The sequence below is a fragment of the Choloepus didactylus genome, chromosome 18 (assembly GCF_015220235.1).
Source record: "Choloepus didactylus isolate mChoDid1 chromosome 18, mChoDid1.pri, whole genome shotgun sequence".
In the NCBI taxonomy this organism is placed as follows: Eukaryota; Metazoa; Chordata; class Mammalia; order Pilosa; family Megalonychidae; genus Choloepus; species Choloepus didactylus.
Genome location: NC_051324.1, coordinates 59,198,705 through 59,222,873, shown reverse-complemented (window position 1 = coordinate 59,222,873; position 24,169 = coordinate 59,198,705). Strand labels below are relative to the sequence as shown.

The 24,169-nt window shown below is 36.5% G+C and overlaps 1 protein-coding gene across 1 annotated transcript in view; it reads right to left on the bottom strand.

Annotated features, from left to right (window-relative positions):
- KANSL1 (KAT8 regulatory NSL complex subunit 1) overlaps window positions 1-23,950 on the bottom strand; it is a 243,673-nt gene extending 219,723 nt beyond the window's left edge. Inside the window, exons 1-2 of the mRNA XM_037810006.1 lie at window positions 23,863-23,950; window positions 22,942-23,086 (exon numbers count right to left, since the gene is read on the bottom strand). The gene's annotated coding sequence lies outside the window, so the exon portion shown is untranslated. The remainder of the gene's footprint in view (window positions 1-22,941; window positions 23,087-23,862) is intronic.
- Between the last annotated feature and the right edge of the window lie 219 nt (window positions 23,951-24,169).

Genomic DNA, 24,169 nt, shown 5'->3' with positions numbered 1-24,169 from the left:
CAGAGTGGGATAAGAAAGAAAATACACTAGAACAAAATTAAGAGGAGAGGTTAAGAGAACCAAGTAGGAGGCAAGGATCTAAAGTGCTCTATTTGGAACCTACCTCTGCCCTGAATATCTCAAGAGAGACAAAAGGTCTACAAAAGGAAAATTTGTAACCTAATCCAATTGTATTTAAATCTGTACTCCCCTTTCATTCTTAAATATTTGCTGTTGCCTTACAGGCAGACTTGAGTTCACTTTTGACTACCACAAGTTCAATAACAGATTTTTTTTTAAAATACACTTACATCTTTAACTATTAACTTCACTAAATAATTAGGCAATTAGAATTTACTATTGCTAAATGAATGTTCAAAGTTAAAGTAAAATTATTTTCAAGATGAAGCCAAGAACACTTCTCAACTCATTCTATGAGGTCAGTATTACCCTGATATCAAAACGAAACAAAGACATCAGAAAACTACAGCCCAATATCCTGTATGAATATGGATGGAAAAATCCTCAACAAAATACTAGCAAATAGGATTTCCAGGAAGATGGTGGAATAGGGAGTTGCAGGGCTCACTCCTCTCCCAAAAACAGCTAAAAGATAGACAGAAAATGTCTGAAACAACTGTTCTGGTGCTCCAGAGACCAGAAGACTACTGCACAGCATACAGGAAAGAGTGGGACTAAGAAAATGAGAAACTGCAGTGAAAGACTGAATAACTCATCTGGCTGAGGCTTCTGGTGCCCATCTCCCACCCTTGAGACAAGCAGCTTTGGGTGGGCACAGTCCCTGCAGGCTGCTGTAGACTGGGACGGCTGTGGACAGAGTAGGGCATGGTCCAGTATTGAGCTAGCTAACAGTTGGCGAATTCAGACCCATGGTCCTGCTGCTTTAACCCAACCGGACAGGCGCTGCACACACTATTGTGTCTACCTGTGTCAGATGGGTACCTGCCAGAGGGCTAAAAATACCCTGTCTTCTTATGACTGAAGGAACAGATTACCAAAGAGCACCATCTGCTGGGAAGGCCAAGAAAGTGTACCCTTGGGGAGCTGAAATAAAGGTGCTTTTTTTAGTGTCTTTCCTAAATCTCACCCCAGGGACCTTTGGAACTGGTCTGTGTCTGGCTGTGTTTTTGCTGGGAAATACTGATGAACCAAGGGTCACAGAAGAGCCTTAACAAAAACCCATTCAACAACAAAATCCTAGATAAGAAACAGAAACCAACCTTCAGAATAATGTCATCAAGATAATCAGATGCCCAGATGTCAGGAAAAAATGACAAACCACACTAACAAATATGAAGATATGGTCCAAAGGAACAAATTTAAAAGCCAGAGGAGACATGGAATTTTGAAATAATCAAAAATGTTCAGCAAATCACCTAAACCAATCCAAGGAGAGGAAAGAAAATATGGCTAAAGAGATAAAAGATATTAGAAGACACTGGGTGAGCCTAAAAAAGAACTTGAAAGCATACAAAGGAAAATAACAGAACTTATGGGAATGAAAGGCACAAGAGATGAGATTAAAAATATGCTAGAGGCAAAGAACAGCAGATATGAACAGGCAGAATAAAGGATCAGCAACCTAGAAGATAGGGCATCCAAAACTGAGAAGAAAAAAGTACAGATAGAGAAAAGAATGGGAAAAATTTGAGCAGGTTCTCAGGGAATTGAATGACAGCATGAAGTGCACAAACAAATACATCATGGGTGTCCCAGAAAGAGAAGGAAAAGGAAACGGGAAGAAAGAATATTTGAGGAAATAATGGCCAAAAACTTCCCAACTCTCATGAAAGATATAAATATATATATATCCAAGAAACATTATGTAATCCAAACAGAATTAACCCAAATAGACCTATTTCAAGACACATAGTCATCAGAATGTCAACTGCCAAAGATAAAGAGAATTTTGAAAGCTGCAAGAGAAAAGTGATCTGCCACATAGAAAGGGCGCCTAATAAGACTAAGTACTGATTTCTCATCAGAAACTATGAAGGCAAGAAGCCAGTGGTATGATATATTTCAGATACTGAAAGAGAAAAACTGTCAGCCAAGAATTCTTCATCCAGCAAAACTGTCCTTCAAAAGGAAAGTTTAAAATATTCACAGATAGATGCTGACAGAGTTCATTAACAAGAGACCTGCCTTACAAGGAATACTAAAGGGAGTTCTGCAGGCTGAAAAGAAAAGACGGTAGATGCTTAAAGGAGAGTATAGAAATGAAGATTATCGGTAAGGGTAACTAAAAGGGTAAAAAGAGAGACAAAAACAAGATCTTAAAAATAGAAGCCAAAAGAGAAAATGGTGGAAGCAAGGATGGCTTTTACAGTAATAACACTGAATGTAAATGGATTAAACACCCCAATCAAAAGACCAATCAAAAGATTGCCAGAATGGATAAAAAAATTTGATCCAACTATATGCTGTTTGCAAGAAACTAATTTTAGACCCAAAGATACAAATAGTTTGAAACTGAAAGGATAGAAAAAGATATTTCATGCAAGTGGTAACAACAACAACAAAAAAATCTGGGGTAGCTATACTAATATCAGACAATTGACTTGAAATGCAAAAAATGTTACAAGAGACAAAGATGGACATTATACATTAATAAAAGGGGCAACCCATCAAGAAGAAATGACGATCATAAATATTTTATGCATCTAACCAGGGTACCCCAAAATGAAGCAAACACTAGCAAAAATGGAAGGAACTGATAGACATCGCTATAATAATAGTTGGAGACTTCAATACACCACTCTCATCAATAAACAAATCATCTAGACAGAGGATCAATAAGGAAACAGAAAACTTGAATAATAAGATAAATGAACTAGACCTAATAGACATAAACAGAACACTGCACCCCAAAACAGGGACAACCATTCTTCTCAAGTGCCCATGAATCATTGTCCAGGATAGACATGTTGAGTCACAAAAATTTAAAAGGGTCTCAATAAATTTAAAAACACTGAAATTATACAAAGCACTTTTTCTGATCTTAATGGAATGAAGATGAAAATCAGTAACAGGCAGAGAACTGGAAAATTCACAAAAATATGGAGGTTAAACAACACTCTTTATAAGTGGGTAAAAGAAGAAACTGCAAAAGAAATCAGTAAATATCTTAAGATGATTAAAAACAAGAACACAACATATCAAAACTTACGGGATGCAGTGAAAGCAGTGCTGACAGGGAAATTTATTAAGGAAGAACGAGCTAAAAAAATCAAAGACCTAACTGTACACCTGGAAGAACTAGAAATAGAACAGCAAACTAATCCCAAAGCAAGCAGAAGGAAACAAAGATTAGAGCAGAAATAAATGAAATTCAGGATAAAAAATCAAGAGAGAATCAATAAAATCAAAGTTAGTTCTCTGAGAGGATCAATAAAATTGACAAACCTTTAGCTAGACTGACAAAGAAAAAGGAGAGAAAATGCAAATAAACAAAATCAGAATGAGAGGAGGGACATTACTATTGACTCCATAGAAATAAAAAGGAACATAAGAGGATACTAAGAACACCAACAAATTAAGCAACTAAGATGAAATGGACAATTTCTTATAAACACACAAACAACCTTCACTGGCTCTAGAAGAAATAGAAGACTTCAACAGACCAGTATCAGGTAAAGAGATTGAGTCAGTCATCAAAAATCTACCAAAAAAGAAAAGTTCAGGGCTAGATGGCTTCACAGGTGCATTTTACCAATCATTTCAAGAAGAATTAATACCAATCCTGTTCAAACTCTTCCAAAAAATTGAAGGGAGGGAATATTACTTAACTCATTCTATGAAGCCACATCACCCTAATACCAAAGCCAAATAAAGATACTACAAGAAAAGAAAATTACAGACCAATCCCTGTAATGAATATAGATGCAAACATCCTCAACAAAATATTTGCAAATCAAACCCAACAGCATGTTAAAAGGATTATACACCATGATACAGTGGGTTTTATTCCAGGTATGCAAGGGTGATTCAGCACAAGAAAATAAATTAATGTAATACACCACATTAACAAATTGAAAGGGAAAAACCACATGATCATATTGATTGATGCAGAAAAGGCATCTGACAAAATCCAGCATCCTTTCTTGACAAAACCCTTCAAAAAATAGGAATAGAAGGAAACTACCTCAACACGATAAAGGCATATATGAATAATCCACAGCTAACATCGTACTCAATGGTAAAAGACTGAAAGCTTTTCCTCTAATTTCTGGAACAAGACAAGGATGCACACTGTCACCACTGTTAACATTGTCCTGGAAGTTCTAGCCAGAGCAATTAAGTAAGAAAAAGAAATAAAAGGCATTCAAATTGGAAAGCAAGAAGTAAAACTTTCACTATTTGCAGATGGATCCTATATTTAAAAAGTCCAAAAAACAAATCTACAACAAAGCTACTAGAGCTAATATATCAATTCAGCAAAGTGACGGGATACAAGATCAACACACAGAAATCAGTAGTGTTTCTGTACACTAGAAATGAGCAATCTGAGGAAGAAATCAAGAAAAAAATACCATTATCAACAGCATCTAAAAAATCAAGTATCTAGGAATAAATTGAACCAAGGATGTAAAGGACCTGTATTCAGAAAAGACAAAACACTGCTAAAAGAAATCAAAGACGACCTAGATAAATGGAAAAACATTCCATGTTCATGGATTGCAAGACTAAATATCATTAAGATGTCATTTTTACCCAAATTGATTTACAGAAACAATGCAATCCCAATCAAAATTCCAATGGCCTATTTTGAAGAAATGGAAAAGCCAATTATCATATTTAGTTAGAAGGGTAGGTGTTTCGGTTTGCTAAAGCTGCCAGAATGCAATATACCAGAAATGGGTTGGCTTTTACAATGGGGATTTATTAACTTACAATTTATAATTCTAAGGCCATGAAAAGGTCCAAACCAAGGCACCAACAGGGTGATACTTCCTCTGAAGAAAGGCTCCTGGCATCCGGTACACCTCTGTCACATGGGAAGGCACATGGCCAGTGTCTGCTGGTCCTTCTCTCCCAGGTTTTGTTGCTTTCAGCTTCTTGTTCCAGTGATTTTCTCTCTGAGCTTCCATGGGTCCTCTCTTAACTTCTCCCAGGCTTTTCTCTATAAGCTTCTGTATTTTTCTGTCTTTTATCCTCTCATAAAGGACTCCAGTAAAAGGATTAAGACCCCTTTTGAATGGGGTAGGTCATATCTCAATTCAAATAACCTAACCAAAATGTCCCACCTACAACTTGTCTGCTCCCACAGGAATAGATTAAAAGGACACGGTCTTTTCTGGGGTACAAATGCTTCAAACTAATGCAATAAGGGAACCCAAATAGCCAAAAACATCTTGAAGAAGAAGAACGAAGTTGGGAGACTCACACTTCCTGGACTTTCAAGCTTACTACAAAGTAACAGTGGTCAAAACAGCAAGTCAAAGATAGACACTAATCAATGGAACCAAATTGACAGTTCAGCAACAGACCTGCACATTTATGGTCAATGGATCTTTGACAATGCTACCAACTGCACTTAACAGGGATAGAACAGTCTCTTCAACAAATGGTGCTGGGAGAACTGGATATCCATATCCAAAAGAATGAAAGAGGGCCCCTATCTCATACCTTATACAAAAATTAACTCAAAAAGGATCAAAGACCTAAATATAAGAGCCAGGATCATAAAACTCCTAGAAGAAAATGGAGGGAATCATCTTCAAGATCTTGTGGTAGGCAGCGGCTTCTTAGACCTTAAACCCAAAGCACAAGCAATGAAAGAAAAAATAGATAAATGGGTCCTCCTCAAAACTGAAAACTTTTGTGTTTCAAAGGACTTTATCAAAAAGTTGAAAAGGCAGCCTACTCAATGGGAGAAAATCTTTGAAACCACATATCCGGTAAGGGTTTAATGCCCAGAATATATAAGGAAATCCTACCACTCAACAATAAAAAGACAAACAACCCAATTTAAAAATGGGCAAAAGACTGAAATAGACATTTTTCCAAAGAGGAAATACAAATGGCTAAAAAAGCACATGAAAAGATGCTCAACATCACTAGCTATTAGGGAAATGCAAATCTAAACCACAGTGAGATATCATTTCACACGTACTAGAATGGCGACTATTAAACAAACAGAAAACTACAAGTGTTGGAGAGGCTGTGGAGAAATAGGAACACTTATTCACTACTGGTGGGAATGTAAAATGGTACAGCTGCTATGGGAGACACTGTGGCGGTTCCTCAGGAAGCTAATTATAGAACTGCCATATGATCCAGCAATCCTGGTACTGTATGAACAGACATTTTCACACTGATGTTCACGGTGGCATTATTCATGATTGCCAAAAGATGGAAACAACCCAAGTGTCCAATAGCTGAAGGAAGGATAAACAAAATGTGGTATATGATGGAATATTATTTAGCTGTAAGAAGGAATGAAGTCCTGATGCATATGACAACATGGACAAGACTTGAGGACATTAGATTGAATGAAATAAATCAGACACAAAAGGGCAAATATTTTATGATCTCACTAATATGAACTAAATATAATGAGCAAACTCATGGAGTTAATATCTAGAATACAGGTTACCAGAAGATATAATGAGGATAAAGAATGGGGAGCTAATGTTTAATTTGTGCAGAATTTTTAATAAGGTTTACTATAAACGTTTGGAAATGGGTAGAGGTGATGGTAGCACATTATGGTGAGTATAATTAACAGCACTGAATTGTATGTGTGATTGTGGTTAGAAGGGGAAGTTCAAGGTCATGTATGTCATTAGAAGGAAAGCTAGTGGATGAAAGATGGGACTGTATAACAATAGTGAACCCTGTTGTGGAGATGACAAAGGTGGTTAATAGTACAAATACAAGAATGTTCTTCCATGAACTCAAACAAATTTATGTCACTATTACAAGGTGTTAGTAATGGGAGTGGTATATGGAAAAAAATAAACCTAATGCAAACTATGGACTATAGTTAACAGTAATATTATAATATTCTTCCATCAATTCTAACAAAGGTACCAGACCAATGCTAAGTGTCAATAATAGGGGGTTATAAGAGGTATGGCGTTTTCTTTTTGGAGCAATGAAAATGTTCTAAAATTGATTGTGGTCATGAAAGCACAACTCTGTGATTATACCAAGAGTCACTGATTGTACACGTTGGATGCACTGTATGGTACCTGAATAAAATAGCTTTGAAACAAAAAGAAAAAGAATGGATTCTCCCTGTGGACAAAGAAATAGTAGCAAAACAAATGCAGCAACATATAAAAAGGAATATACACTAAGACCAAGTGTGGTTTATCACAGTAATTCAGGTAGGTTTAACATGAGAAAATCAATTAATGTAGTACACCATATCAATAAAAAACAAAAAACGTGATCATCTCAAAAGATGCAGGAAAAAAAGCACTTGACAAAATCAACACCCTTTCATGATACAAAACGCTCAACAAACTAGGAATAGAAGGGATTTCCCTTGACCTGATAAAGGTTTTCTACAGAAAACCCACAGCTAACACCATACTTAATGGAGAAAGACTGAATACTTTATCCTTAAGAACAGGAACAAAACAAGGATGTGTGCTGTCACCACTTATATTCAACATTGTATTGGAGGTGCTGGTCAGGGCAATTAGGCAAGGAAAAGAAATAAAAGCATCCAGTTTAGAAGAGAATAAGTAAAATTATTTCTATGTGCAGAGACATGATCTCGTATATTAAAAATCTTAAAGAATCCACAAATAAACTACTACAGATAATAAGCAAGTTCCACAAGGTTACAGATACAAGATAATATATAAAAATCAACTGTATTCCTATGCACTAGCAACAAACAATCCAAAAATAACAGTAAGAAAAACAATTCCATTTACAATAGCATCAAAAAGGATAAAATACTTAGAAATAAATTTAACAAAATAAGTGCAAAACTTTATACTCTGAACACTACAAAAACTGTATAAAGAAATAAAAGTTGAACCCATATCTAAAACCATACCCAAAAATTAACTCAAAATGAATCATAGACCTAAATATAAGAGCTAAAACTATAGAACTCCTAGAATAATACAAATGGCCAGTAAGTACAAGAAAAGATGCTCATTGTTAGTCGCAGGGAAACACAATTCAAAAACACAACAAAATACCATTTCACATCCTCTGGGATAGCTATGACCAAAAACAGACAATTACAAGTGTTGTCAAAGATGTGGAGAAATTCAAACCCTCAGACACATTGCTGATGAGAATGTAAAATGGTACTGCCACTTTGGAAAATAGTTTGGCAGTTCCTCAAAAAATTAGGGTTACTATATGACCTAACAATTCTACAATTAGATATATACCCCAGAGAATTGAAAACACATGTCCACACAAAGATTTGTACACAACTGCTTATAAGAGCATTACTCATAACAGCCAAAAAGCTGTAACAACCTAAATGTCCATCAACTGATGAATGGATAAACAAAATGTGGTACATCCACGCAATGGTATATTAATATTATTCAGCCATGAAAAGGAATGAAGTACTGGTACAGGCAACCTCAAGGATGAACTTTGAAAACATTATGGTAGGTGAAAGAAGCCAGTCACAAAAGATCACATATTGTATAATTCCATTTATGTGAAATGTCCAGAAGAGACAAATCCTGTAGAGACAGAAAGTAGAAGAGAGATTGCCAGGAACTGGGCGAAAGAGGGACTACAGAGTGACTGCTAATAGATACAGAGTTTCTTTTGGGGGTGTTGAAAATGTTCTAAAATTAGATTGCAGTGATGGATGCACAACTCTGTCAATATACTAAAAACCATTTGACTGTACATTTTAAATGGCTGAATGTTATGCTACATGAAATACATCTCTATAAAGTTATTATTAAAAAAAACAAAATAACACTTCTAAATAATTTCACTTCGCAAAAAAAATGTTGAACTACTTTTAAGAATGTCAAGAGAAGGCAGGCCAAAGCTCTGCCATTTATTTCCCCTTGAGAGATTACCTCTGAGCACTAATTTGCCTTCATGTTATAGTTTCAAACTTAGGCCAGCAGTAAATGGAAGCAAGATTTGGGTTCCCTTCAAACATAAGTTAAGTTACTCTAAATTACTGTATGTGAAAATGAAATTAGGAAGACCCAACATGTGCTAACTATGGGAATGACACAAGCTAAGACATCATCAGTGAGTGAAGAGTTTAAGGATCACAAAATTCTATTAATGGAAGGCTTATCTTCAGAGACAAAAGACTGGAATGTAATACAACTGCAAAAGCTTAAACAAAATCAACAGTATTATACTCAGCCTGAAGAATATTTTAATAGATGGTCAATAAGACTTATATAAAAGGGCAGTTGAGAGAAAATTTGGCATTTCCATCCTCAGCACTGTCTACAAGCCCTAAGTCACAAATATGAAGATCTGAGAGGGAGAGTATGTGCTGAACAGGAGGGAATATGCTGGCTGATCAATGCACTTCCCAGCCAGACTGATCATTTTTTTTCCCTTGTAAATGAACAATTCTGGTTTACATACGGTCTAATATAAATGTGATTAGCACAAGTCCGTCCTTCAGTAATCATTAGACTAATATAATTAATGTGGGGCTGGCATTCTAGTTCCAGCTCTGCACTAAGTAACTATTCAACTGCAGGCAAATGACTTCAATGCTCTCAATTTCTTCATGTATACATGAGCCGGACTAATTTAAATCAAGGTTTCTTTTCACCCTAAAGCTCAATGTGTCAAAAACCTGAAAAGTACAACAATAATAATAATGTGAAGTTCAACAATCTATGTTTAACAACACAAAACTTCTTTAGGAGGAAACGGATATAAAATTTGTAAATAATACAAAAAAGGCTTTCTCAAAAAAATTAGAACATACTAAGACAGGCATGTATAATAGAATGTGATTCTAAATTATAATCAGAAATTGGCATATATGACCAATTAGTAATAGAGAGGGGAGAAGAGGAGGGGAGAGAAAAACTTCTCTCAAAATAGAAAAGACAATGCAATTGAAGGAAAGCAATTAAAGACCATGAAGTATAGCAGATCAGGAGCACTAAGACCTCTGTAGGCGAAACAATTAAAACCTTGCAAGAAAATGAAAAGTTACTAAGAGGTGGTTTAAATATACAAAAAGCCATAAGCCAAACACAGACTGGATGGGTCACTTGATAAATACAGCATAAACAACACTGATAAAAGCAAGACAGCTCATAGACCCAACTTTTTTTGCTTCAATATTTACTGAGGAAGATATGAAGGGTAAAAAACCTAATTCTAAATTACTCTTTAAAGCATACAAACCACTGATAGTGAATCAAATTCATCATTAAACAAACAAGATGCTCCCAAACTAATATATCAGATGCCCTAAAATATTCCCTTTGTATTTTAAAAGAATTTAAGTATAAAATTATAAAATTGTGGGGCAGAACATACAAGTTGAAGGTCACATCAGAAGAGTGACCTTCTATCAGTTCCAGGAAGACGTACTCCATGTCTGTTTCCTTTACTAACTATATTTACCCAGCTCCTTGTTCAACTCCAGGTACATTTAGGCACTCAATATATATATGCTGAACAAAAATGAACAAAAATGCCATCAATGTAACACCCATCTACTCAAGAGAAGGCTCAAGCTGTAGGCTTCAAATCAGCCAAACTGGCAAATCTGCAAAAGAAATGGGATCAAAAGACATATCAGCATAAATAACCTTCTAAGGAAAAAACAACATGGCTTCTAAAAGAGGAAATCACACCAGACCAGTGTATCCAATTTCTCTGAAGAGAAAGTATGTACATGAATATAATTTATGTGGGCTTTCATAAAAGTCTTAATAAGACTCTAAATAAAAGAATAAAAAAAAAAAATAGCCAGAAAATTGGGCACATTTACCATAGATGAAGTGTGGTCGAGACATAGAAAATTATGAGTGTGTGTTGAGGCACTTCCCCAAATGAAGAAGAAAAAGCAGATGACTGACCTTAGGTAATATTTTGGAAATGGTATATTAAACATTTTAATAAATTATATGAAAGACATTGGGCATTTCCCATTTTGAAGACAGAACAACAATCCTCCTGAAAGTGAAATATCACACTGAGATGGAAAAATAAGGAAACTGAGAGATGGAAAGGATTTTAAGTGCATCAAATGATAAACATTTGCAAAAACTGGGATTTATTTTAAGTTTACAGAATACTTTGGTGAACATGAAAGTTGTCTTCAAATATTTGAAGGACTATACAGCAGAAGAAAAACTGCTCTAGTTTTTAGGCCCAAAGAGGGAAATTCCATTCAACATAAAATCAAGGTTTCTAACCAATAAACCTAACTAAAAAAGGGGGATTCTTACCCTGGTTTACTCTAAGAGCCCTATGAGATAATGAGAGACTAAAATACTGTGGGCAGGAAAATGGCAAGTGTGTTACCACCTGGACAAATGAAAAGCAAGGCATTTACAGGAAAAAAATCCAAGCTTTACTTAAAGGACTCATGGTTTCCAGTCAAAAAAGGAATTTTTGAATGATTATAGAATGTTCCCTAAAGACAATGTAATGTACTATTCTTTTAAAAAATTCTATTGGCAACAACAAGGAAAAGACTGCAAATAGAACAGTTTCCTATCCTACCAATTGTGGTTTACTTATACCTGATCAGTGACTATGACTTCAAAAAGGGAAAGCAATACTTACAAAGATTCAAAGAACTGTGAATGGAATGACTAATAGATTGTAGGAGATTTCAATGGAGATTAAACTTAAAAATCAAGCATCTTCAATTGAGAAACAAAGCTAAGAGCCATATGATCAAAATCAGAAAATGAATCAATATGGTAAATCCTAATTTATTCACCAAATCTAGGTACAATATATTGTTTTTAAGCTTGAAAAGCTTTAAAGTAGAGTATGTCCTTCCACAACTGATACAAAGAAACTTCTGGAATGTGTTATCACCAAGAGGTGTTTAGAGTTAAAAATATACTCAGTAAGTGCTTATATTCATGTATATTATGTCCATTGTGGGTATTAGAGGATAGAAGTGATGTCTGGAGTGAGACCCAAAGTTTCTGAGGTTAACATAGTTTAACAATGACTCTCCCTGAAACATTTCTTGGTGCCAATTTAGAAGTGGAGTTACTGAGTTCAAGGACATTTTAAAGTTTGTTGATATGTGTTACAAAAGTATCTTCCAGAAAAATTGTACACTTCTACTAACAGTTTTGGTGATTGTACCCCTTACCACTTTTGACAACATAGTTCAATTGTCAGTTTGATAGTTAAAAAAGAGTATCTCATTTTAATCCCCATTCCTTTGATTACTTGTGAAAATAAAACGTTTCTCCTATGCCTCTTGGTCATATACAGTTCTTTGGGAACTCTGAGCAAGTCCTTTGTCAGTAAGGCTTTCCTTATTTTCTTTTGGCTGTGCCGTTTTTGAAAGCCAGCTGAGATGGAGTCGCACATCAGCAACTTCCGCTCCCCCTGCTGGTCAAAAAGATTACCGCCCTGATTAAGCACCAGATAAACTGTTGACTACTATTCTCAGCTTGCCCATCTTCTGGGGTACTGCTATAAACACAAATTTATGCACATTCATAAAAGAGAAAAGTCTGTGTCAACTCATTTAACAGACCTGTGATGGAGAAGTAAAGAGGGGACACCTGTTTACTAATGTGCAAGGACTGACATCACAAAGAATTCTAAAATTATAATCAGTTCACTAACAAATATACTACCTGGTTTATATATCACAAGTCTAAATAATATCCATTTCCCTGTACTTTCTTCAAAGAACGTGAAAACATTCTAGTTACAAGATACCACTGGGTTGTCAGATATCTGGTTCTCTTTTTCAAAGGCAAAAATAAGTAAACAAAAGGAAATTAAGGCTTAAAATGTATAATTTCTATTTGGAATGATGGAAATGTTTTGGTAATGGATGGTTGTGACAGTAGCACAAAATTGTGAATGTAATTAACAGCACAGAAATATATCTGAATGTGGTTAAAAGGGGAAATGTTAGGTTGACTATATGGTACTAGAATAATTTTTTTTTTAATTCATGGAACTGCAAAACACAAACAGTTAGCCCTAAGTTAAACCATGGACTATAGTCAATAGTACAATTATAAAAATGCGCTTTCATCACCTGTAACAAATGTATCACACCAATACAGGGTGATAATAATAGAATCCTGTATTTTATGTATGATTGTTTAGTAAACCCACAACTTCTCTAATAATACTGTAATAATAAAAAACCCAAACATGCCATACCTAGAATAATCAAATCATAGAGACAGAAAGTAAATTCTAAGTTACCAGGGATCTGGGGGGTATAGGGGGCAGGAATGAGGAGTTATTGCTTAACGGATACAGAGTTTCTGTTTGGCGGGATGAAAAAGTTTTGTTAATACAGGGTATAGATTGGTGTTAGAGAATGATGAGCTGATGCTTAATTTGTAAGCACTGCTATTTAGGTTGACTGCAAAGATTTGGAAATGGATGGTGGTGATGGTAGCACATTATTGGGAATGTAATTAACAGCACTGAATTACACAGGTAAATGTGGTTAAAAGGGGAAATTCTAGGTCATATATATTACTTGAATAAAAGATAAAACAGGACTGTATTACACAGTGAACCCTATTGTAGACAATAGTAAAATATAATAATATTCTTTCATGAATTACAACAAATGTATGACACTAATACAAGGTGTTAAAAATAGGATGATACATAGGGAAAAATACACCTAGTGTAAACTATGGACAATAGTTAATAGTCCTATTTTAATAATCTTTCATCAATTGTAACAAAGGTAACTACTGCTTAAAAAAAGTACAATTATTAAAAAGTGCTATCATCAATTGTAACAAATGTTCCACACATATGCAAGGTGTTGGTGGCGGGGTGGTGTATGGGAATATGGGAAGCCTGTATTTTATGCATGATTGTTATGTAAACAGACAACTTCCTAATAAAATTTTTCTTTTTTTACGTTTTGGGAATAGGGTTGATGATAGCACAACATTTTAAATGTAATTAATACCACTGAATTGTACACTGGAAAGTAGTTAAAAGGGAAAATTTTTAGTTGTATATATATTACCACAATAAAAAAGTTCAAAACAAAAAAAAAAAAACCCCAACCTCTTGGTAATACTTACTTCAAAACTGTTCACATTTATTGGACTGTATCCTTTATCTCTAAAGGGTAAGGCCAGGATTGGCAAATGGATATGACCAACTCAGCTTTTCCCAATACACACCTCAAGATGCACTTCACAAGTCAGGCAATGCAGTCCTTTGATCATTCATTCAATAGAACTTTACTAAGTGCCATCATATGGCAAGCAGTAAAAATAAAAGATAAGACACAGCCCCTACTCTCAAGGAATTTAGAGACTAGCTGGGGTGAGAGAGAAGGAAACCAACAATCACTGCACAACAGAAGAAGGGTTAAGTATGCTTACACATTTGCATGCACACACACAATGCCTGGGCATATAGGAAGTTCTCAATGTCAGCTACTGTTGTTATATCACCACTGTTACTAAAGAAAAACTAGGGCAAGTAAGTTTCCAGGACAGGATGGAGGCCATTTTAAGCAGAAACAACTGTGTGAAGGTCCAGAGGAAAGAAACAACAAAATGCAAGAGCTCAGCATTATTGAGTGCAGGGTACTCAGGAAGGAGTGGAGGGTCCGTGTGCTTGGCAAAAGCATTTGAAAGCTTTATCCTGAAAGCTAGGAGGAGTCATGAGGAGGAAGGATATGAGCCTATGATCATATGATGAGATCTGCATTTTACAAAGGTCACTTTAGCAGCACCCTGGAAGACAGAAAGCAGGTATAGATTAGACAGAAGGCCAGCAAGGCAATGATTAGAAGGCAACTGAAAGTCATGCAGGCAAAGGATGATATGGCCTGAACTTGGAAGGGAGGAGTGGGAATGACTAGGAAAACATTATGAGTTGAGATCTCAAGATCATGGTGCCTGGTGTAGTACAAGAAGGAATCCAGAGGCCCTGTGGTGGTTTGAAGCTACTGTGTACCCCAGAAAAGGGTGGGTCTTGATCCCCTTGCTACAATCCATTATAAGAGGACAAAACACATACAGAAGCTAAGAGGTGAAATTAAGAGAAGCTCACAGAGAAAAGCCCTGGAGAAGCTAAGAGAGAACCCACAGAAACTCAAGAGAGGAAGCCACAGGATCCAGAAACTGAAAGCAACAAAACCTAGGAGTGAAGGACCAGCAGACAGTGGACATGTGCCTTCTCATGTGACAGAGGAATTGAGGCTGCCAGCAGCCTGTTTTCAGAGTCAGGTTTCGGCCTCCTGATGCCTTTAGCTGGGACATTTTCATGGCCTAAGAACTGTAAATTGTAAGTTAATAAATCCCCACTGTAAAAGCCAACCCATTTCTGGTATACTGCATTTCATCAGCTTTAGCAAACCAAAACAGCCCCCCCCCCCCCACAATCCCTTAATTTGTGTGACTGGGTGGATGATAGTACCACTCACCAAGATATGACAATAGGAAGAGGTAGGATTTGGGGAAGCAGATGATGAGATCATTGTGAAAAGTCCCTGGGACATCCAAGTGGAAATGTCCAGGAGGAAATAGTATATATGGGATTGGAGATCAGGAGACCATTTAAAGCTGGAGAAAAAAACACATTGGCAAATCTGTCCCCCAGGAACTGCAAAGGGTGAGAGGAAAGAAGGCCAATGTAAAGCACACACTGATATTTTAAGGGTGAAAGAGGGAAAAAAAGTCTGCAAAGAAAACCAAGAGAAGAGCAGCCAGAGATGATGATGACAAAAATAGCCAGCACATGCTTTACTGTGTGCCAGTTAGTCTTCTGTATGCTTTAAATGTATTAACTCATTTCCTCCTCACAACGGCCCTAGGAACTAAGTGCTATTATTTTTCCCATTTCACAGATGAAGTAACTGAGGCACAGAGAGGTCAAATGACTTTCCCAAGGTCACACAGTAAGTGGCAAAGCTGAAGTGTGAATCCAGGAGTCTGATTCCAGAGGCCATTGTCTGAATCCCCATGCTACAATGCCCTCTCAAATGAAGGCAAGAGGCCAGGAGGGGGGGACCGCAACCATGGCCAGGGAAGGAAAGAGTTCACAGGTAGAGGAATGGTTCCCAGGGAAGACTGCAGGGAGGTCTCAGAAGACAAAGACAGAAGGTGATTCTCTGAACTCGGCAACAGGGTTGAATATACAAGGGCAGTTTCAGTGTAACACGTAGGTAAAAGAGGGACCAGTGGCTGTGGTTTAAGGGTTTTGTATTCTTAAAAAGTGAAAATGAATTGAGTGTGTTTATAAGCTGAGGGACAAGAGCCAACAGGAAAAGGAGGTTGAAGATTGTTGAGAAAGAAGACAAATGACAGCCAGAGGTCCCCACAAGGAGGAAGAAAATAGCTGAAGAGACCAGAGGTGTGGGCCTAGTATGGGAAGAGGCAGGTGGAAGAGGATCTTCCTCTGTTCTAAGAGGCACAATCATGGTGAGGAGGGTCATCTTTCTAAGCAAGGCAGCTGTGTAACCTCTGAAGAAGCCCACAAAGCAAGATGCTTTTAGAATTATAACACTAATTTATATTTTTTATTTGATTCCTTTACCCCTATTTTTGCTCTGATTTGGCTTTTTCACTTACTAAATTATAATCTAGGTTGCAAACCTTTCACAAGATGATTTCTAAGCAAGAAAAAAATCTAGCAAAAATTAAAATCACTAGACTGCTCAAAATAAAAAAGATAATTTTTTTAAAAGATTATTTTTTTCAATTTCTTTAAATCATGTACCTGAATATATTAAGCTTCCAAAACTTACAATGGCTACCCCTTTTGTCTTGTGGAACAGATAAGCCAACAATGCCCAGAGCTGCCTCCTACTGTCCACTACCTGACCTTACTCCATCCCCACACACTGCCACTAGGCAGTTGGCACTCTTTTTAGCCTAGTTAAATGGCCCTTCATGCTACAGTCCAAACAATTACCCAGTATCACCAACTCCTTCGCTTCAAGACGGGAGCCAGAAAAAGGAATTTTGGAACTAGCCTCTTACGACACTGACAAAGCAACTTCATAACTCCTATTTATTTAAAGCAGTCCCAGACCACCGTAAAAATCTGATGAAAGCAACGGACCCTTCCTTTCCATAAAATGCACATAAGAGGAAACATCATTTTGCACTGGACTGCCAAAATGGGTCATTCTTCATCTATTTTATCCACAGAAAACTCCTCCAGCCATCAATAGAGTTCTTTTCATCTTACATGCCAAATAATTTACACAAGCTTAGTTTGCCAGTATCCTAGCCTATCACAGAAAGAATTAAAATAGAAAGGAAGGCCACAGGAGGCTGGAGCAAGGGTAGTAACAGCCTAATACTGAGGTAGAAGATCATGAAAATAGATAATAGACAAAAGACTATAAACAAAAGCCCAAGCCTATATGACAGGTACGTACCAATCCACTAATACAGTACATTTTTATGGTTTCCAAAGGCACATTATATTTCAGCACAGTAACGGCCACAATGAGGATCTTCAATAATTTTAAATTATTAAAAAGTAAAATTTTGTGCAAGTTGCTTTCTTTAAGGAGGCAGAGAAGCACATAATACTTTTTAAAAAGATTTTCACCTAAATGATTATTCTTTTTAAATCTTAACACAAGAAGTTTCAGGTGAGGAAACTATCAAACAAAGACACTTATAGGCCAGTGGTGAAAAATAAGGTTAAAACAAACAGAAAGGCTACCAGCAGCAGCTGGATCATCAGGGGTCAATATTCTGCGTTAAAAAGTTTCAACTTTACCTAAAGGCAAATAGGAGCCTAAAGGGGAATGGAAGCAGAAGTCTGGCCAAATCAGTCCAGCCAGAGGAGGAACTTCCACCAATCTTACTATTTCTGGAGTGACCCATGCTACCCACACTAAAACTGATAGTTTGAAGCTAAGTGTTGGAAGATAACCATGCCAGTTTCTTCATGTGTGTCATCTGATTGAATATAAAATCTCTCTTTATTCACACAGGGAGAAGGGTATTAATCCCACATATTGGGTGTCCTTAGCTTCCAAATCTCTTGAGCCAGATACTTGGGCCTAGTTCTTAGCGATTTAGAAAATCCCAAGGTTCCATCAATCCCCACAAACAATTGAGACATGGAAAGCAAGACTGTATCTTGACCTTAATTCTTCGAATTGAATTTTACTATAACTAAAAAAAAAACAAAAAAAAAAAAAAAAACAAAGAATCTTACTTTTAAAGTTCCAATTATATATTTGTAAAAAGTTTCAACAATAACAAAAATCTATACACATTAAAGAAGAACACATAAGAAGGCTAAGAAACAATCTAATTCTTTAAGTCATGTTCCCAATTTACACCAAAATTTGTATTTTCCTATGTGTAGGTGCTGAGGGTCTACCATGCATGAGGGACATAAGTCTGCGGGGCTGAGAAAAAGTCTATTGTATGTCATGAAGAAAATTAGCCACTCTTATTTATTGAGCACATACTACTTATGAGGATTGTTCTAAGCACTTTGCATCAATAAACTCATTTAATCCTTACAAAGTCCACCCTAGAAGCCAGGTACTATAATTATACCCTTTTCACAGATAAAGACACCAAGGCTCTAAGAGGTTAAGGAACCTATCTAACATCATACAGTCGGCATTTGCACTCTTACTAGTAGGCTATGAGGAGCTATTATTAATACTAATTATTATAATAACAGTAGTAGTTAACTAAGCCAGGTACTACACTATGTTGTTTACAGATATAATCCACACAGCAATCCTCTGAAGTGTTATTTCCAGTACAAAAGAGGACCCTGAATCTAAGAAAGATTAAGAAAATCGACCAATATCACACAGCCAAGAATGTGATAAGACAGTGTATCCAATTGCCAACTTGAGCAAATGAACAATGAAGACCTTTTTCTACTAAAACTTTAGGAGCAACTGAATTTCTTTAATGCCTGACCTTGCAGTTCAATCCTAGAAATACACATTTACAAATCTAAAAATTTTCAAGATCTCAGGAGAACAAGGGTCCTAGATTATGGGACTCTTTTGTGAATATGTCCCTTCAACCACTGTTCATGGGCTATATGTTTTCTCAGCTGGTACCCCTTGCTATTTCTCTGATTTCCAGACACAGGAAGGGAAGAAAAGATGTTGAGGATTGAGATGTTATAATATTTTTTTTATTTTGTATTTAATTTTTTGAAAGGGTAACAGAGTCACATGACACAAACAACAGAAAGCGTAAAAAGATATGTGAGAAGTCTACTTCCCATCCTTTCCTCTAACTGCCTAGTTCCTAGACCTAAAAGGTAACCACTGTCATAATCTTGTTTAATCTTCTAGAGTTTTTTTTAATGCATATACAAACCAATATAAATTCTCTTTTACTCCTTTAAAAAAAAAAGTACACCAATATTCATAGTAGCATTATTCACAAAGCCAAAAGGTGGAAGCAACCCAAATGTCCAACAGAGAAACGGATAAACAAAATGTGATATATGCATACAATGGAATATTATTCAGTCATAAAAAAGTATGAAATTCGGATACCTGCTACAACATGGATGAAGACACTGTGTTGTGTCAAATAAGCCAAGCACAAAAGGACAGATATTGTATAATTCCACTTATGTACTACAACATGCAAATTCACAGACATGGAAAGTAGAGTTACAGGTTGCCAGGAGTGGTAAGGAGAGGTGTGGAATGGGAAGTTAATGCATAAAAGGTACAGGCTTTCTGTTTGGGGTGAATAAAAGGTCTTGGTAATGGATGGTGGTGATGGTAGCATAACACTGTGAATATGATTAATGCCACTGAATTATATGCTTGGGAGTGGTTGAGATAGGAAATTTTATGTTGAGTATATGTTACCACAATTGAAAAAAAAAAAAAAAAAAGAACAAGAGACATAGACAAATTAAACACAATGAATGATTCTGGACTGAATCTAGCAATAGAGATGAAAATGACCAAAAGGACATTTATTGAGACAACTGAAAAAAATTGAAACATAGACTGTATGCTTTATATCAATGTTGAATTTCTTGAACTTGATAGCTGTACTTAAGGTGGTCACATAAGGTGTCCTTGATCTCAGGAAATGTACATGGAAGTGTTATACATTAGAGAAGCATGATGTATCCAACCTACTCTAAAATATTTAGAAAATATATGATAGACAGAAGGATAACAAATGTGGCAAAATGGTAATAATTGGTAAATTTAGGTGTCTAACTGAAAGTATGCTGGAGTTTTATATGTTGTTTCTATATTCTTGTTGCAATCTTCCTGTAAGTTGAAATTATTTCAAAATAAAAAGTTCAAAAAAATACAAAGGGTAACACACACATTGTTCTGCACCTGGCTTTTTTCACTTAACTATATATCTTTCTTATCATATTGAATTATATTTTAATTCCATAGTTTTTCTTCTCCAGAATACTTTTTTGTTTTCATCACAGTTCTGTCTAGCGAGCAAGGTAACCAGCAGCCCCTGAGACCTACCAGAGACAACTGATGGTGGCACCATGTCACACACCAAAGACTATCCACTCTTCCCTCTCCTCCTCCTCATTTTCAATTTTTTCTCTTCTCCAACTTGTTGAATTCTCCTTCTTCCTATTCCTCTCCCATCTTCATCTCCCATCCCCTAATCCTGACAACTGGACCTGGAAACATCATTGATATTGCTTAGCCATGGTTGGCAATATTCAGGCTTAAAAAAAGGAGTAGACCCACGATACACAGAGAAAGGGATACATAACAATTTCCATGGGAACTTCTTATTAACCAAAATACCTTAATTGAGGAATTTTTTGTTTGGTGTTATTCATGTTTCCTTTGGTATTTTGGTTTGTGAAGAGGGAGAGCATGGACACTATTTTCTATAAACATGGAAACAAGCATATTCTCAGGTCTAACATTTAAGTAATGCCTCTCAGAACTACAAAGTTCATCCTGAAATAAGATAATCAGAAACTGAACATTTTGGCTCCAAATTATATTTTATTTTACCCATTGTTTCTTTTTACTTAAAAATAAGTAGCTCCAATCTGAAAATACTTCTCAGGAATGTCTTAACAATATTTGCAACTGAAAGAGAACAAAATTTGCTCCCTTTTATTTTCCAGCTCCCAAACTCAATATTATCTATCCTCCCCTCAAAAAGTGCTCTTTTTTCAGTCCAGTGCAAACACTACAATTTTTTGTGTGTTTTTTAAGTAATAAAAGTTGGAAGCAAATGTTAGCAAATAAAAGATTTTAGACTCAGAAGACGTCTTCCACTATCTTAGGATTGGTGGGGGAACACAAAATTAAGGCAGCCACATAACTACTCTTAAGTAGTGAACAGGTGGTAATTCACACATCAGTGAGCAGTGACTTCTGTTCTGTATTCCTGCCATGCCAGAAGCCTTTGGCACAACTTCCGAGGTTACTGTGGAACTATATTATAACACCCTGGGTTCAGAGAGATTTAGAGAAACAATTTTAAACATCATAGAGATCTTAAAAAGCAGACCTCCACATACTTAACACATTAATTAAATTCAAGGTGACCATAAAATGAAATTCACAATTTGATCCCAATATCCTTGGGTTTTGAAGGAATTAGTACCTGCTAATAACCCCCTGTCTGCTTCCTAAAGAGCAGAGAGGCCACCAGGTCCTGGAACTTAATACTCGATCCCAAAGAGAAACACTCTTGTACAAGGTCCTCCAATTCCTATGGACTAAGGACTTCTGGCTAGGCTTCCCAGGCAAGCCCTCCAACTCTATGGCAGAATAGCTGGAAAAGCTGTGTCAGTTTGGCTTCCTTCATACTAATCTAAGCACTCATCCAACAACTGCAGCTGGAACATAACTGAAGATAAGAACTTGGTCTACATTACCTAAAGATTTCCCAAAAGTCCAAATATTTAGGTTAACACAGACTGCATTATTCTCTGATTGACCCACTGCATTAATTTGGAATTCCACACAGCAGATTACCAAAGAACAATCTTGACTATACTAGTATCTAACTTTAAGGGAAGACAACCTGTGTCACTTGGGGAAGCTTCCATCACTCATTTTTCTCTCTCCATCCTTCCTCCCATTTTCCTCCCTACATGTCCTAAACTTTGCTTTCTGCTTAGTCCTAATGGAAAGTCCTTTGGCCTTGGGTATACAAGGGATGGGAAGGAGGCAAGAGTGACTGGAGAACCATCATACCAATGAGACCTTTTTTCACCCAAAGGTCATTCTGTCCATACTGTCCAAATGAGGTTTACCCTATGAAAAGGAACAAGGCACACAATGCTACCTGTTGCGGAAAAGGGCACAAAACCTCATGCAAAAGACTAGGGAGCAGAAGTAGGACTCCCCAACAGAGCTGTCCACATAGACTAGCAGGACTCGGAATGTTCTAACATACTACATCAAGTTTCAGAATAAACAAACGGTTAATGACACATCTTTTGTAACACATGAATCAGCTACTGATTTGTAAGAGTGGGCACACCCTAATACCTATGACTCCCAAGTACCTGTTTGAAAGCGGACCATGATGTCCATACTGGGAATGGAACAGAATTTATAAATATGTGGTCTGTCATAATTTAAAGTAAAAAGGATGAACACATCATTATAATGGAAGTTAATCTAACTTCATTAATATTTTAATACCAATAATCAAGAGCAGTAGCAATACAAAATAAAGAATAACCGATCAGTCCTAGGAAGCAAACACAATACTAATTTTTGAAGAGAGAGGATTAGCAGGTAAGTTAGTTGAAGAATAGCAAATTACGAATTAGAAAGTTCTCAATTCTAAAGAAAAAATAAAGGAGGCCATTCATGAAAAAGTACTGTCTTACCTTAAGAGGCATCCAAATAGTATTCATAGTGTCAGGAATAGCTCAGGCAATATACAAAAATGAGCAAGAAGGGAGTCTTAGTAATTCCCTCAGAGTCACCAAATATGAGCAGGTAGGAAAACTTTTTATTGTTTCAAGAAGGTATCTGAAAGAGAGGATTTTCATTTAGACTAAAAAATACTCAAGAATAAGCAAACAATGTAAGCTTCCTGGGTAGAGATTTGAAGCACTATTTGCCTCAGCATCCCAAAAAGTACAAAACATACTCTCCTTTGGAAAAAGGCAAATATCTCTCTCTCCATAAATGTGTACGTAGCTTGGATTAAAAGAGAAATTAATATGCAAAACATATTTTAGAGAAAATAACATTGCTTCTCAAAGAATTTAGAAAACCAGAATACAGGTAAAAAAATTATTATCCAGGGCACTTCATGAACATTATTGAAAGGTGATTTCTATCACTGACCATCTAAAAAGGCTTTTGACGTGTTTAATTTTAGTTAGTAAATTAAAATCTCTCTGATCATAGTTTTTATTCAGCTTAAATTGTTTCAGAGATAATTCTACCTTAAAAATAAAATATATTCTTGACTAAAGCATTGGAAGCAAATAAAAGAGCCTCCTTCCTGAGAAATCTTTAAAAGCAGTCCAAACAACTTAATTTTAGGGATGAAAGGGAGGCACGTTTGCCCAGAATCAGAAGGATGGGCTGAATGCCTTCTTGCAGGATCCTTGTTCAAGTCCTAGGCCTGAATGAAATTCCAGCTTAACCAGTTACTGCTTCACTTAAAATGGAGGCTTGCCCGAGTAGGGACAAAAAATGACAGCACCCACCTTTGTAAAAATAAATTTCGAAAAATCAAAGGCTGAAGAACCCCTATTTAAAGAAAAGTAAAACCTCTGGAGTGGACTTGTTCTTACTATGCGTTTGTCACTTGGGCTTGGAAGTCTTGGCATCACTTTCCTTACTGCTCATCGGATTTTTTTCTTTTTTTCTTTAGGGGTGGGGTGGGAGGGAGTTTGACTCTTTGACCCATGTCGCAGTAGGTTTTAAGAAGCCCTTCCAGGAGCCCCAACCTCAGAAGCTAGGGAGAGAGAGAAAGGGGAGAGCCCGAGTTCCCACCCCTCCCCCCATCTTGGATCCTCCTCCCAAATCTAAGCCCCCCCAAACCTTCCCGCAGTTGGCGGACTCGACTTGCCCCATTCCCGTGGTTAGAGAGGGGCAAAT